The sequence below is a fragment of the Echinops telfairi genome, unplaced genomic scaffold (genome assembly GCF_000313985.2).
Source record: "Echinops telfairi isolate 266 unplaced genomic scaffold, ASM31398v2 ScPeMD7_44;HRSCAF=162, whole genome shotgun sequence".
Classification (NCBI taxonomy): Eukaryota; Metazoa; Chordata; class Mammalia; order Afrosoricida; family Tenrecidae; genus Echinops; species Echinops telfairi.
In genome coordinates, this window is record NW_022103942.1 from 9,831,587 (window position 1) to 9,846,389 (window position 14,803).

Genomic DNA, 14,803 nt, shown 5'->3' on the forward strand with positions numbered 1-14,803 from the left:
TGCCTCACCATGGGCCACCAGGTCACAATGAGGCCTGAACTACCCATCATGAACTGGGTATTGTCTGACCCACAGAATCATAAAGTTGGACGTGCGCAGCAACACACCATTGTTAAATGGAAGTGGTATATACAAGATCGGGCCAAAGCACGACCTGAAGGTACAAATAAGCTGCATGAAGAAGTGGCCCAAATACCCACAGTCTCCACTCCTGTCACATTACTTTCTTTCTCCCAGTCTGCACTTATGGCCTCCTGGGGAGTGCTTTACCATACTTTAATTGAAGACCAAAAAAGTCACGCTTGGATTATGGATGGCTCTGCAAAATATGCAGGTGCCACTCGTAAGTGGACAGCAGCAGCACTACAGCCCCTTTCTGGGATCTCCCTAAAGGACAGTGGTGAAGGTAAATCTTCTCAATAGGAAGAAGGCTGAGCAGTGCAGCTGGCCGTTCAATTTGCATATAAGGAAAAATGGCCAGGTGTGATACTGTATACTGATTCATGGGCTGTGGCTAATGGCTTGGCTGGATGGTCAGGTGAATTGAAAGGAACATGATTGGAAAATTGGTGACAAGGAGGTGTGGAGAAGAGGTATGTGGATAAACCTCTCTGAATGAACCAAGAAATCAACGGTAATCGTGTCTCATGTGAACGCTCACCAAAGGGTTACCTCTGAGAAGGAGGACTTTAACAGTCAAGTGGATAAGATGACACACACTGTGGAGACTGGTCCTCCTCTTTCCTCTGCCACTCCTGTCATTGCCCAATGGGCACATGAACAAAGTGGACATGGTGGCAGGGATGGAGGTTATGCATGGGCGCAGCAACATGGACTTCCACTCACCAAGGCTGACTTGGCCACTGCCACTGCTGAGTGCCCCATTTGCCAGCAGCAGAGACCAACATTAAGTCCAAGATATGGGACCATTCCTCAGGGAGATCAGCCAGCAACTTGGTGGCAGGTTGATTACATAGGATCACTTCCATCATGGAGGGGGCAACATTTTGTTCTTACTGGAATAGACACCCACGCTAGATATGGATTTGCCTTCCCTGCAAGCAATTCTCCCCCCAAAACAACCATTCATGGACTTGCAGAATGCCTCATCCACCGTCATGGCATTCCACATGGCATTGCTTCAGATCAAGGAACTCACATCACAGCAAATGCAGTGTGGCAATGGGTCCATGCCCAGGGAGTCCACTGGTCATATCATGTTCCTCATCATCTGAAGCTGCTGTCTTTATAGAATGATGGAATGGGCTCCTAAAGACACAATTAAGGTGCCAACTAGGTGGCAACAATTTGTGGGGCTGGGGTAATGTTCTCCAGGAAGCTGTATATACTCTAAACCAGTGGCCAATATACGGTGCTGTGTCTCCAATAGCCAGAATTCATGGGTCCAGGAACCAAGGGGTGGAAGCTGCAGTGGCATCATTCACTATTACTCCTAGTGATCCACTTGCAGCATTTTTGCTTTTAAATATTCTATATTTATATAGACAAATCTTTTACATAGGCAAATCTGTTTATAAACACAATGTTAAATATTCTAATCACTAAGATTGAACTGTAGAAGTGAATATATATATATATTACATTTCTTTTAGGATTCAGTGTTAGCCCCTCCGGAAGCAATATACTAAACTCATGAAGATAATATTTGCAGAAAATGAACAACATTATTCATAAGAAATATATACATATCTGTGATAGTCGTTCAAAACCACCATACAAGCATTGAACTTTACAGAAACAGTAAAAATGATTAGCCTTGTTGATTTTTTAATAGATGCTTAAAAATTAGTTAAAAACAAATAGTATTCCTCTGTTATACTTTTTCACTGAATAACTTTGTCTTTCCTATCATACTGAGCCATACAACAGGTCTACAAAAAGACAAAGATAAAAGTTTCTGTCCAGCTACGAACTTGAGAACCATTCTTTATTTTGACTGTATGTGAATTTTATCAAATGAAAATAATTCTATTATTGATATGATTGTTGTAGTACAGAATCTTTACACAGAAAAAGTTTCTATTGTTCTCACTGACAATTCTGAATTGACTAAAATACCAAGCATTTTGAATTAAAAGAAAATGTGCTGTGGCAATTTTGAGGAGCAAGTAATCTGGGTTTTGCTTAAACTCTACCTTTCTGATGGGAATCTGAGTTCATTTCCTCTTTCTTGCACCCTTACCTGTTTTGATTTTGAAACCAACCAGAAAATAAAAGGAAAAAGTATATTTAATGTGTTGCAAAACTTCTAATGTTCAGAGCAAAGGAGGTTGTGGATCTACATTGCTGAGAGTAAGACATCATTAGCCATGTGATATATGAGGGCAGACTTGCATATCTACCATCTGTTAAATTCTCTCAATATTCTTACTAACTGAGCTGTACTTCGTACAAAGGATAGAGATGAGCTGGTCTGCTTCTCTACTTTTTCCAAGTTCCATAAGTTAACGTAACATTTAGCTATATCTACTGGATTAGGCTTTACTAAAACTTGACTGTCTTTTTATTAAAATTTCTTAATTATGTAAAATAGGGAGCCATGCAAAATTATGAGATCTTACCCTTTTCTATTTAAAATGAATTCAAAATTATATAACTATACTGTATTACTGCCCATTTGTTTTTTAAATTTTGGTCGTCTATTTAATTGCCTTCTCTTCCACTCCTAACTGGAAACTTCCTCTATAATGATACATGTATTGTATTTAGAACTCTTGTATTCCTATTAAACAAAAGATCTCATTTTTACCTTGTATTTGAAGCCTACATTTAGCTACTTTTTGACAGAGGTGCAGAAAGCTAAAGCAGCTAGAAGTCAGCAAGGTGTAAAAATATACACATCAAAAGAAAATGTAACGTATGTTATTTTCTGTGATACTCTTTATTATTAATTTCACACATTGTGGTAACACAATATGTAAAAAAACAATTTTTCTTGTTTTTGTTAAATCTACATATGGTTTGTGATACTTCTGTACTAAAGATAGGTAAACTGGTGAAGGCTTTGTTTCATATATTATTATGCCATGTGATACCAAAGTTTATTTTTTATAAATTAATTTTTAATAGCAGTCCTCTAAATTTTCTGCTTCTCCAATTATGGTAATAGCATTGGTCTTGACACCTTCACCATGAATTCCCAGATTAAACATTCAGCATAGCAAAAGAGACTAAAATAATGCAGTTACCACTTTTCCAGAAAACAGACACAACATATCCCAAAATAGGGTTCCTATGAGTCAGAATTGGCTCTATTGCAGTGAGTTTGTTTTGAATGTTGAATATTCATAAGAAATCATCCTAGCTAAATCCTGTATTACAATAAATACTTAAGGGAAAAAATTACCATGATAATCTACAGCCACATCACAAAATAAATGTATAAGAATATTTAATGAAACAATATATGTGCTCTTGACTTTCAGGAGCCTATTCATAAAGTACTGTCTAACCTACAAATAACAATACAGTGAATTAAGCCTAACTTCCATAAGCAAATGCAGAGGAACACTGTATGGGCAGAGGAAAATCCCTTTGGATCCCAAGGTTGGCCCTGACAATGCAATCACATGATGTGCGGCTACTGGATACCTGTTGATTGCTTGTGGCAATGCTTTGAGACAGGTCAGGAAGACCCAGAGCCCTTTTTTCTCCTGTTTGGCACAAGGCTATAAGCAACTGCAGTATTTTAACTTCCTTCTCATTTTAAACATATTCCTGCCAATTGTTCCCTATCCCTATATATTGCATGGTATTAAAAAGAGCACACCATTCAAAGCACTTGTCTCCTAGGACAGAGTTCATAATTTTGTATTAAAAATTGTATACAAATTTCAAAAATTGACATTTAACCAGTATAAGTGTACAAGTCAGTGGTTTTAATTATATTCACCATGTTGTTGTGTAACTGTCATCAAAATCTATTTCCAAATATGAAAATCTCTGCTAAATGAAACTCAGGACCCCTTAAGCAATACTTCCCATTCCTGTTCCCTACAGTCTACATGAAAGTTATACTAAACAATTTTTTTCAATATTCCTGATTTCCACTCATCTCACTATTTAAATATGGATGAAAAAGGTTTCTAATCATTTGTGACTTTTGGCAAGGCACATTGTGGGTATATGTACTCATCTATAAATATATCATTTTGTTTCACTGAAGGCCTCTCATTTTTTTAAATCATTTTATTGGGGGCTCTCACAACTCTTGTTACAAACCATACATCAATTGTATCTGACATATTCATACATATATGCCATCGTTCTTTTCTAGACTTTTACTTTCCATTGAGCTTTTGGGATCAACTCCTCCTTTTTTCCCTCCCTCCTCCCCCACCCCAACCCTCATGGCCCTCTGATGGATTGTAGATTGTTAATTTTTTTCCAATCTCACTCAGACCGCCTTCTCCCTTTCGCTCTGGTTTCTGGTGTTCTTCCCCCTGACTGGGAGTGTGTGATTATGTGCCATTCATTGTGATCGGTGCCCCCCCTTACCCTCCACTTCTCCCCCTCTTCCCCCTACCCTTTTTGTAGCTCTATTCACATTCCTGTTTCTGGATTCTATGTGTTGTGAGTTCTATCTCTTGCCTATACCTATGTACATGCTCTGTCTAGTCTAGATTGGGCGGCGGCATTGAGGTCATGATAGCAGGGGATGAGGAGGCCTCCAGGAAATAGAGGTATATTGCGTGACCCATTAGTGCTCTACTGCACCCTGATTGACTCACCCCTCCCTGTGACCCCTCTGTGGGGGGATGCCCCACTGTCCATATATGGGCTTTGGGTCTCAGTTTCAAAACCCTCCATTCTCACCAGTGCATTTTTGTTTGTTTGTTTACTGTTTGTTGTAAATGTTCTGATGCCCATTGCCTAGTCTTGACACCTCACAATTGCAATAGCTGGTGTGCTTCTTCCATGTGGGCTTGTTGCTTCTCTGTTGGATGGCCGCTTGTTTAACTTCAAGCCTTTAAGACCCCAGACACTGTATCTTTTAATAGCCAGACACCATCCTCTGTCTTCACCACCCATTTTTGTCTTCAGCGATCCTGTGTGTGTGGGGGGGGGGGTGAGTGTCCCATAATGCCAACTTATTAGAACAAAGTGTTCTTGTATTGAGGAAAGGTATGAGCTGAGGTCCGAGGCCCATCTGCAGCCTCAGTGTATTGCCTTATATATGTACATAGGCCAATACCATTATTGCTATGGATCATTGTATTTGCATAAGTGAACACCTCTGTTATTCTCCATATCTATGCCTTTTCTTCCTAGAGCTTGCCTGTTTCCTTTTGCCTCCTTCTGCCCCACCATCACTTTCCCCCTTTTTCCACCTCTTGGGGCTTCCTCCCTTACTAGCTTGGTGTTGCTCTAATATGCACAGGGTCTCTAATCTCTCCTGGATACTCGTTGTTCCCCTGCCCATGACAGCATCTGCTCACCACACCCTTCTTCCCATCTCCTTCTTCCCCCTCTACCTTCCGAGGTCATTGGCCCCATTGCCTTCTTCCCGGGCTTCCCTCCCATGGTCCAACCCATATAATTTGCCAACCCATCTATGTTCTAGTTCAAACAATAAGAAAACCTACGGTTGAAGAAAGAAAAGGGAAGATAAAAAGGTGAAAGAAAATAAATAAATAAAAAAGACCCTAGGTAGGTCCAGATCTGTTTGCTGGTCCCCATGGAACCCTCCCCCTGGTCCTGAAGGAGATCCCAGGGCTGCCCCTCCTCACCTGAAGTCCATTATTGGGGAGGTCTCCCATTTCATTTGCTCTAATTATCTAGTTGGTATATTGTGAGGATAGAAATATATAATATAAATTTAAATACTTTGCAAATAAGGAAAATTTCAAATATAATTATCTTCAGCATGCATTATTCTACACATTATCTATGAAATAGCTAGTTCCAGGTTCTTCATCTTTCCTACATTTCTGATCACATAATAAACCATGTGCAGTAAAGGTATGCTTACTGTCTTCCTAAGGTCAGTGTGCATATGATATTCATATTGCATTTTTATTGTAAAGGCATATGGACTACTGTTCCTTAATATAATGGGTTTTGGAACCTGGGGTGAAGTGCTTTACACATTTGGTTACTAACCTCAAGGTCAGCAGTTCAAAACCATGAGTGACTCCATGGGAGAAAGATGAGGCTCTCTATGCTCATAAAGAGTTACAGTCTCAGAAACAAATAGGGCAGTTCTATTCACTATGGGTTTACTTGAATATTTATATAGTGATGTTGCCATTTATTACAATAACCATTTAAAAAAATAACTGGTTTGTAGAATCCATCCAGTCACATGAAATCAAAATCCATCACTTTGGAAGATACAGGTATGACTGAGTATATCTGAAGAAAAATCCTTAGATGTCACTAGGTTCTTGCTGCAGTCATCTGTGTTCATGTCTCCCAAAGCAAAAAATCCATTTGACATTTCCATAAATATGAAAGTAACTGCCCGCCCGCCCCAAATAGCTTCCACAGACCAAAGATCCAATAAAGTGCAGTTGTGATGAATGATTCCTAAAATCGAATGCATCCTCTTTAGTCCAATGAGATGATATCAGAAATGTTACTACTACTGCTGGTAATGACCTCTGTTTCACTGCTGCTCGATGAACTAATGTGACTACTGCTTTCCTGGGGGCTGGTGGTGGCGATAGACATGCTGTTTGCTATCAAGGGCGAGGTGAGATGATCCAAACACTTTGGAGGACAGTACTGGGGATCAACCGGAATAAGAGAAAGAAAGTCCAAAGCTGGTGAATCTGATGACATGCTTGATACTGGCATGTGGTGGAATGGTACTGAGTAGTCTGTTAAGGAAGAAGGAATAAGATCAGGGTCAACCGAAGTCACACTGAGCACCCTTACAGAAGATGGCTGGTACATAAGACCCCTTTCATGGAGCTGTATTTCCTTTCTGACATAAAGATACATTTCCTTTTTGCGAAGAGCTTTCCATGGTTAGGTCAAGAAAGTCCACTTTCTTTTTACTTGTGTCCTCTTGCTACCGTCACTGAACAAGGCTTACTGAGAGTGCTTGAAGTTTCTATTTTTATACATGGTTGCCTGGACAATTTCATAACTTCTTTCTTCAGTCTCATTGGACACCAGGAGCCAGCTTCTTGAAATTTTATTTCAGCCACATCTGAAACAGTCATTGAGAATTTCCATAAGAAGCCCATCCAATATGACACTTGCATAAGGAGCCTTTTTGTCACACGCTGGACAAATCCAGGTGTGCTTCTTATTTATTTGCAGGTAAAGAGCAGCAGTAAAAAACTGCAGATGTGTATGCATTGGATTGCCAGTCTCATTTTTGCTGAAGGACATCTCAAGGACACTTAAGGCTAGTGGTAGCAATTTCACTATCAGAATTTGCAGTAAGTTTTCCTTTACTTAGTGCTCTGGGTTACTGTAAGTGGGTAGTAAAGAAATTAAATACCCAAAATTGGGGGATGAAGGCATGAAGTGGTTGGTTTACAAACTTTCATAGGTGGGGGAATATATTCATAGGATTATAGGATTAAGGTGTAGGTGCTCCTTAACTGCAATTCTTACGCATAGGATAGTTTTGTTTTGTCACTTATAGAAAATTATGTTTAAATTAGGGTGGCACATATTGAATTGTATGTATTTTAGTTTTATCCTATTAGGTACAGATATGGTTTTATTACTGTGTTTTGAAAAGTATATATGGCTAAAGGGTTATGTAAAAGTTCAAATTGACAAGGGGTGGTCTATGGTAGTTACATAATCTGGTGTCAATTTTGAACTTGAGATGATTAAGAGTGAAGGGGTGGAAGCTAGTCTGTCATTCTGGTCATAGCCAATGAGGCCTCTGTGTGGCTATGACCTTCTCCTGCGAATTCTGGGAACTCCTATATTCCTCCTTGGACGCAGGAGACTCACACTTTCTCTGCTCACTCCCTGGGAGACATTGCAGCTGACAAGATACATAGAACTACACTAGTGCCCTGAGCTGAAGGAACCACTTGGAGACCACAGAGAGCGCTGAGATGCCTCTACTGCCACTGGATCCACAAGACATCCCAACTACCGGACTGTGATCTTCCTGCATTTTACCTCATTGCATGTGTTTTGTGAGTCCAAAGAGGACTTTATAGATTGGTATCAGAAATATGCGCTAATATTGGGCTTATGAACTTGATCTGGACAATGCTGAAATGTTTTCTTAATGTACAATTATTTTTTATATAAAGTTTTTTCTTGTACACATAGGAGTGTCTATGATTTGTGTCTCTAGTCAACCCAGACTTACAAAGATCAAACATTCATGAATTTATCTAAATACCTCTTTAAATGGTTTATTATGTTTAGTATGTATCACTTTCTGAGATTATTTTTACTTTTGACATTTGTTTAAATTTATTTATAATTTCTTTTAAGATTTGCAAAAAAATATTCACCAATGTGATGTTCTCAGATTTAATGTGCCAACCACACTCAATCTACTCTTATTGTTTTATACTTTTTAAGTCCTATTGTTCTTGTTAGTTGTCTTTGAGTTGGCTCTGAATACTCTAATGAAAGAAAATATTGCCCAAGGATGTGCAATAATCATGATAATTGCTACTTCTGAGTCCATTATTTCATCAATCCATTTACTGAGCACTTCTCTCGGTTTTATTGATCCTTCATTTTGTACACCCTCATGTCCTTTTCTAGCATTGGGCTTTTCTAATGGCATATGGAAAATGAGCATGTTGAAGTTTCACCATCCTTGCATCAATTGTCTGTCTTCTTTTTTCGCTGTTGAGCCCTGGTATGTATACTACCGCACAACTTTTGCATGATTAAGAACAGCTTCTTTTAGGCCATCTTTGCCTTTGGCAGCCTCCTTGGGTTTGACTAATCAGTTTGATCCTTGAACAATTAAGTGCTCTGGAATTTACATTTTTGCAATGTTATCTTTTATTTGTTATGATCCGCATTGTTGAATTCCTTCATACAGTTGATAGAAAACATCTTCCTATTTTTTCTGATGTCAGCCAATATTTAAGGCTAAATATTATAAAAAGGGTGTTTAATTAATATGTGGAAAGTCATTGTTATGGTTTACATTGGATTTCCATAAATATATGTTGGATCCTAACTCCTATACCTGTTAGTGCTCTACATCTTATGTGCATGCAGTTTGTTTTTAACAGTTTTATTGGCACTTCATCAACATATCATACAATTCAATAATTCAATCATATCATAAAACGTTGTACAATCATTACCACAATTGTTATTATTAATTTAATCTTTTAAATTTTGGCAAAAATACACACAATGAAGCATTCTCCTATTCAAAAACTTCTATATGTACAATTCAGTGCCATGATTATACTCCATGTTATGCAACCATTATCGATATCCTTTTGCACCACCATTAACATAAAGTCAATGCACCATAGGCAGAAACTCTTCCTCCTTCAGCCATGGTAATTGATTGATTATATTTTGTTTCCTTCTTTTTTTTCAGTAGTTTTCTTGATATAATATTCACATATCTTACACTCCCTGGTTAAGTCACTTTCACAACAGTTGTATATACATCATTACAATTGGTTTGAGTCCTTCCTCCCTCCTCCTACATTCATCATTTGCCCCATAAACTGGGCAACCTAAATGAAACGATAAAAAAACAGAAACAGAAAGAAGAAATAATAATATAAAGGTAAAAAATAAAAAGAGTAAGCAAGAAAAGACCACCAAAAATATTCAAAAAGTCAGAGAAGAAAATTTTGTGAAGGAACAAGTGAAAAATATTTTATCCTAGGGCAAATGCAAATTGGGTTGAGAGGGAGGTTAACTGACCAACTGTCATATATCATGGCGTGATCCACCATAATCAAGTTTGCAATAATCTCTATCTGATAATAAATCTGTTTGAGTTCCTTGCCTGTGGCCAGAGGGGATCTGCCAGAGGCTTAATCTGACTAGATAGTCTGCAGATGGATTCGAGGTCCTACCGTCTTCCATAGCCTTCTACTAATTGGGTATTTACAATTTAAGCTCTGATACTTTTTCTTTCATCATATTTGGGTTTTGTAACTGTTATCTTTGGATTACACAGACTGATCTGATTGTTCCATGTGGCATGCTGTTGTTTTTACATGCCATAAAGTCGGTTCCGACTCATAGTAACCTGTACACAAGAGACCCAAACACTGCCTGGTCCTGTGGTATCCTCACAATAGTTCTTATGGGTGAGTGCATTGTTGCAAACACAGTGTCAATCCATCTTGTCAAAAGCCTTCCTCTTTATCACTGACCCTCTATTTTTGACAAGCATAATGTTCTTTTCCAGGGATTGGTTTCTCCTGATAATGTGTCCAAAGTCTTGACATCCTTACCTCTAAGGAACATTCTGGCTATACTTTTTCCAAGATAGATTTGTTGGTTCTTTTGGCAGTCCATGGTACTTTGTATGTTCTTTGCCAGCAACATAATTCAAATGCATCAATTCTTCCGTCTTCCTTATTCAATGTCTAACTTTCACAAGTATATGAGGCAATTGAAAATACAATGGCTTGAATCAGGTGCACCTTATTCCTCAAAGTAATATCTTTATTTTTATAGTTCCTATTAATCATTTGGTGAGAGTTATAAAGAAATAGATAGAAGAACCCTACTTATATAATTTCACATCACAACCATGAGTTATAAAGTTAATCATTTCTGAATTATATAAAGAGCATACACACAAAGATAGGCAAAAAAGGAGTACGGGTGGAAAATGCCAGGTGAAAATTATGTACAAACCAGAGAATCAAGGGTTGCCTGGGATTAGTGCAAGAAAGGACCAGGCATAGCCTGTATGTGGACTTTCAGCCTTCAGAATTGTGAAAAAAAATTTTGTTCTTTAAAAATCATCTACATATGGCATTACAACAGCACTAGGAATCAAAGTCAGCAGACAGAAAGATTGTTGTCACAGCATCCATTTACATAAAAGAGGTAAGTCACCCCCCCCCCCAGGAAAGCTGCTCTTTCAGCTGATTGGTTGATAATATCATGGCAGGAGATTACATTTTACTGCAATATGGAAGACCACCCAGTCCAGTGTCTGCCAAACCAATGAGAATCATGGCCTAGCCAACTTGACATGTAACATTAATGCCTATAATACTTTATAATGATAAATAATACTGTGATTATTAATTATCACTTTCCTCACCTGTAATGTTGATGTTTCTTTTTTAGGCCTGTAAACATTTTTGGATGGTTATGGCCCGCCCCCCAAAAGAAAACTCCTTTGAATATGGATGATGACTATTTTTCACTGTCATCTGTTTCCTAAGAAAATAAATATCACTTATACACTTTTCACTTTGACTTTCTTGAGTGAAAAAAAAAATTAAACTTCAAATGTTATTTTTCATTATTAGCTTGTCTTAAAACAAGCAGTCTTCTAATTGAGGTGCCAGCTAAGCCCACACAGAAGAAGCACACCAGCCTGTGTAATTCAAGAATTGTAAATAATAAAATCCAAGATCAGGGGAGGGAATTGTATTAGAGCTTAAATTCTGAACACCAAGTTTTCAGAAGTCTAAAAATGGCAGTGAAGGACCAAAATCCATTTGCAAAGTCTCCATGGGATTAAGTTACATGGAATTCTCTATGAGTATTGATCAGGGATGTCAGTAGCCTTACCCTCATAAAGACTGCATCAAAAGTTATGCAGATATAGCCAGGTTAAATTTCAGCATGTGTTTTCTCCTTTAGTCAATTTTTAATTTGTTCTAAATTTTATTATTTTCTATTTGTTGATATTTTTGTTTCATTTTGTTAGTGGGTACTTTTAAGTACTTTTCTTTACATGAAATTCAGAATAGGTAAATCTATAGCAACTTGATTAATAGTTTCTTAGAGTTGTGGCAGGAAAAAATGTTAAGAGATAGGGAGTTAGTAATCATGACCACAAAATGAAGAAAATTGATGGTAGTGATGATTGTACAACTCTTTAATATATTCAAACCATTGAATTATATGTCAATAAACTATTAAAATAAAATAAAATTACTTTGGTCATTTCCAGTGTCGTCAACAATTGGTTGTTTACTTTGAAGCTTTTGAACCTTTATGTCTTAAGATAGAATGCCTTTATTTTGAAAAAAAAATCTCAAGATGTGATGCTATTATTTCTCTACAAATGCACCAGGCTAGGTCTATATGTTCTAAAGGCAGTATTTCCATCACTCTAATCTTCCCTGAAGAATTTTGCACTGTTCTATTTAAACCACACAAAAATGGTAGTTATACTATCTCTCCTGCACCCTTCTTGTTACCCGGCCTCTAAATTCTTGGGAGATAATGAGGCAGAAATCTTCAACTTCCCACCTGCAAATATTGGATTTGCCATCCCTCAATTCTGTGAGCAAACAGAAGTCTCCAATCTGCTACTGGACCCATGGCTTATCGACTTCCTAGCCCTGATGAAGCAACGGTTAAGAGCATCGATTAAGAGTTCACCTGTTCTACACACCAGTTTCTCCACTGGAGAAAGTTTATAGCCTAGAGTTGATGATAATACATCAAGCTTTCATGGGTTAGCCCCCACAATGAAAGGAATAATTTCCTTGAAGTAAACTTCTATGAGGATAAGTCAAAAATATTGCAACTAGGTGTCCATTACATACATGCATGGTTCTATTCCTGGCAAAACTTGTTTTAAAATGTTTCTGTAATCTGTGTGTGGCTGAAGACAGATTCTTTCAATAATATGCTTGTCTTTGTCTCATTAGAAGGAAGGAACAGTAGTTGAAAAATATGATCTTGGTGATAGAAATGAAGTTGTGGATCACATGATAGAATTTTGCAAAACCAACGACTTTTTCATAGGAGATACCGTTTTTCAATACTCATGACTTCCCCGAATGGAATGCAAAGAAATCAAATTCTCTATATCTTTGGGAAGGCACTTTGGAGAAGTTTAATATCAGCAACTAAAACCAGACCAGGGGCCCACTGTGGAACAGACTACTTGTAAGTTCAGGATAAAACTGAAGAACATTAAAACAAGTACAAAGGAGCAAAAAATAGTCATATTTGAGTGAGTTAATCCCACTTGAATTTTGAGAACATCTCAAGAGCAGATTTGATGCTTTGAACACTAATGACAGGAGAAAATACCTGATCAGCTGTGGGAGGACATTAAGGCTATCATTCATGGGAAACAAAATGGTCATGCAAAAGACTAGAAGGGAAGAAAGGATCAAAGTGGATGTCAGAGGAGACTCTGAAAGTTGCCTTCAATATTAAAGGAACTAAAGGAAATGGAAGAAAGAATGATGTTGTGGAGCTGAATAGACAATTTCAAAGGACAGCTGGAGAACATAAAGCTAAATAATATAGTGAAATGTGTAAAGACATAAAGATATCTTAAACTGAAAGAACTCAAGAAAACATCAAGTTTTGAGTTTCAATCTTGAAAGATTTTATTGGCAAAATATTGAAACATCAAGAGAATTTGGAAAGCATGCACAGAATCACTGTACCCAAAAAACTAGTCACCATCCCATCATTTCAACCGATAGTATATAAGCAAGAATCAGTGGTGCTGAAGAAAGAAGTTCAAAAGAAAGAAGTTCAAACTGCATTGAATGCAGTAGCCAAAACATGGCTCTAGGAATTGAAGGAATGCCAATCAAAATGTTTCAGCAAACTGATGAAGCACTAGAAGCACTCCTCTTCTATGCCAGGAAATTTGGAAGAAAGCTACTTGGGCAACTGACTAGAAGAGATCCATTTTAGTGTCCATTCCAAAATAAGGTGAATAAACCGAATGCTCAAAATATAGGTCAATATCATCGATATCACATGCAACAATGATTACAACAGTACATTGCCAAGGAACTGCCAGAATTTCAGGCCAGAGTCACAAGAAGACACGGAACATGGAATGTCATTGGTGATGTCAGATGGATCTTGGCTCAAAGCAGAAAATACCAGAATAATGTTTACTTATGTTATATTGAATATGCCAATATGTGCATTATAACAAAATATGGAGAACCTTAAGAATGATGGGAATTACAGAATACTTCAATGTGCGTGTGAGAAATTTGTATATGGAACAAGAGGAAGCTGTGGGACTAGAACAAGGAAATACTGCATGAAAATTATGAAAGGTATATGTTAGTCTTCTATTCTGTCACCAAACTTGTTTAATCTGTCTGCTGAGCAAAATAATCAGAGAAGCTGGCTTATATGACAACGAATATAGCATCAGGATTAGAAAAAGGCTTATTAACAACTTGTGATATGAACAACCTTGCTTGCTGAAAGAACGACTTAAGGACTTGCTGATGGAGAACACTGATTGCAGCTGTGGTAGTTATCGAATTTCATATCGACTTGAAGATATATAAAAGTGTTGGGGTGGTATTCAACCATGGCTTTGTCATAAGGACCTCACTTCTCTGTCTGCCTTCACCTTCCTGCTGACTGACCCTGATTGCTACCAGAATCCTGTGATGCTTCCACCACCATTGGATCACATGGCATTGCACTCACTGGCTTATGCTATGTTGTCATTCTGTATCATTTCATGTGATTATGTGAGTCTGAAGAGGGACTTAAGACTAATATCAGATTTATGGACTTAAGTTGGACTGGGCTGGGATGTTTTCTCAATATATAATTGCTTATTTTTTATTTATTTATTTTTTAAATCATTTTATTAGGGGTTCATACAACTCTTATCACAATCCATACATACATCAATTGTGTAAAGCACATTTGTACATTCATTGCCCTCATC

The 14,803-nt window shown here is 37.6% G+C and overlaps 1 pseudogene; it reads right to left on the bottom strand.

Moving 5' to 3' along the window:
- Nucleotides 1–6,570: 6,570 nt before the first annotated feature.
- On the bottom strand, nt 6,571–12,403 carry LOC101653892 (annotated as a pseudogene).
- Between the last annotated feature and the right edge of the window lie 2,400 nt (nt 12,404–14,803).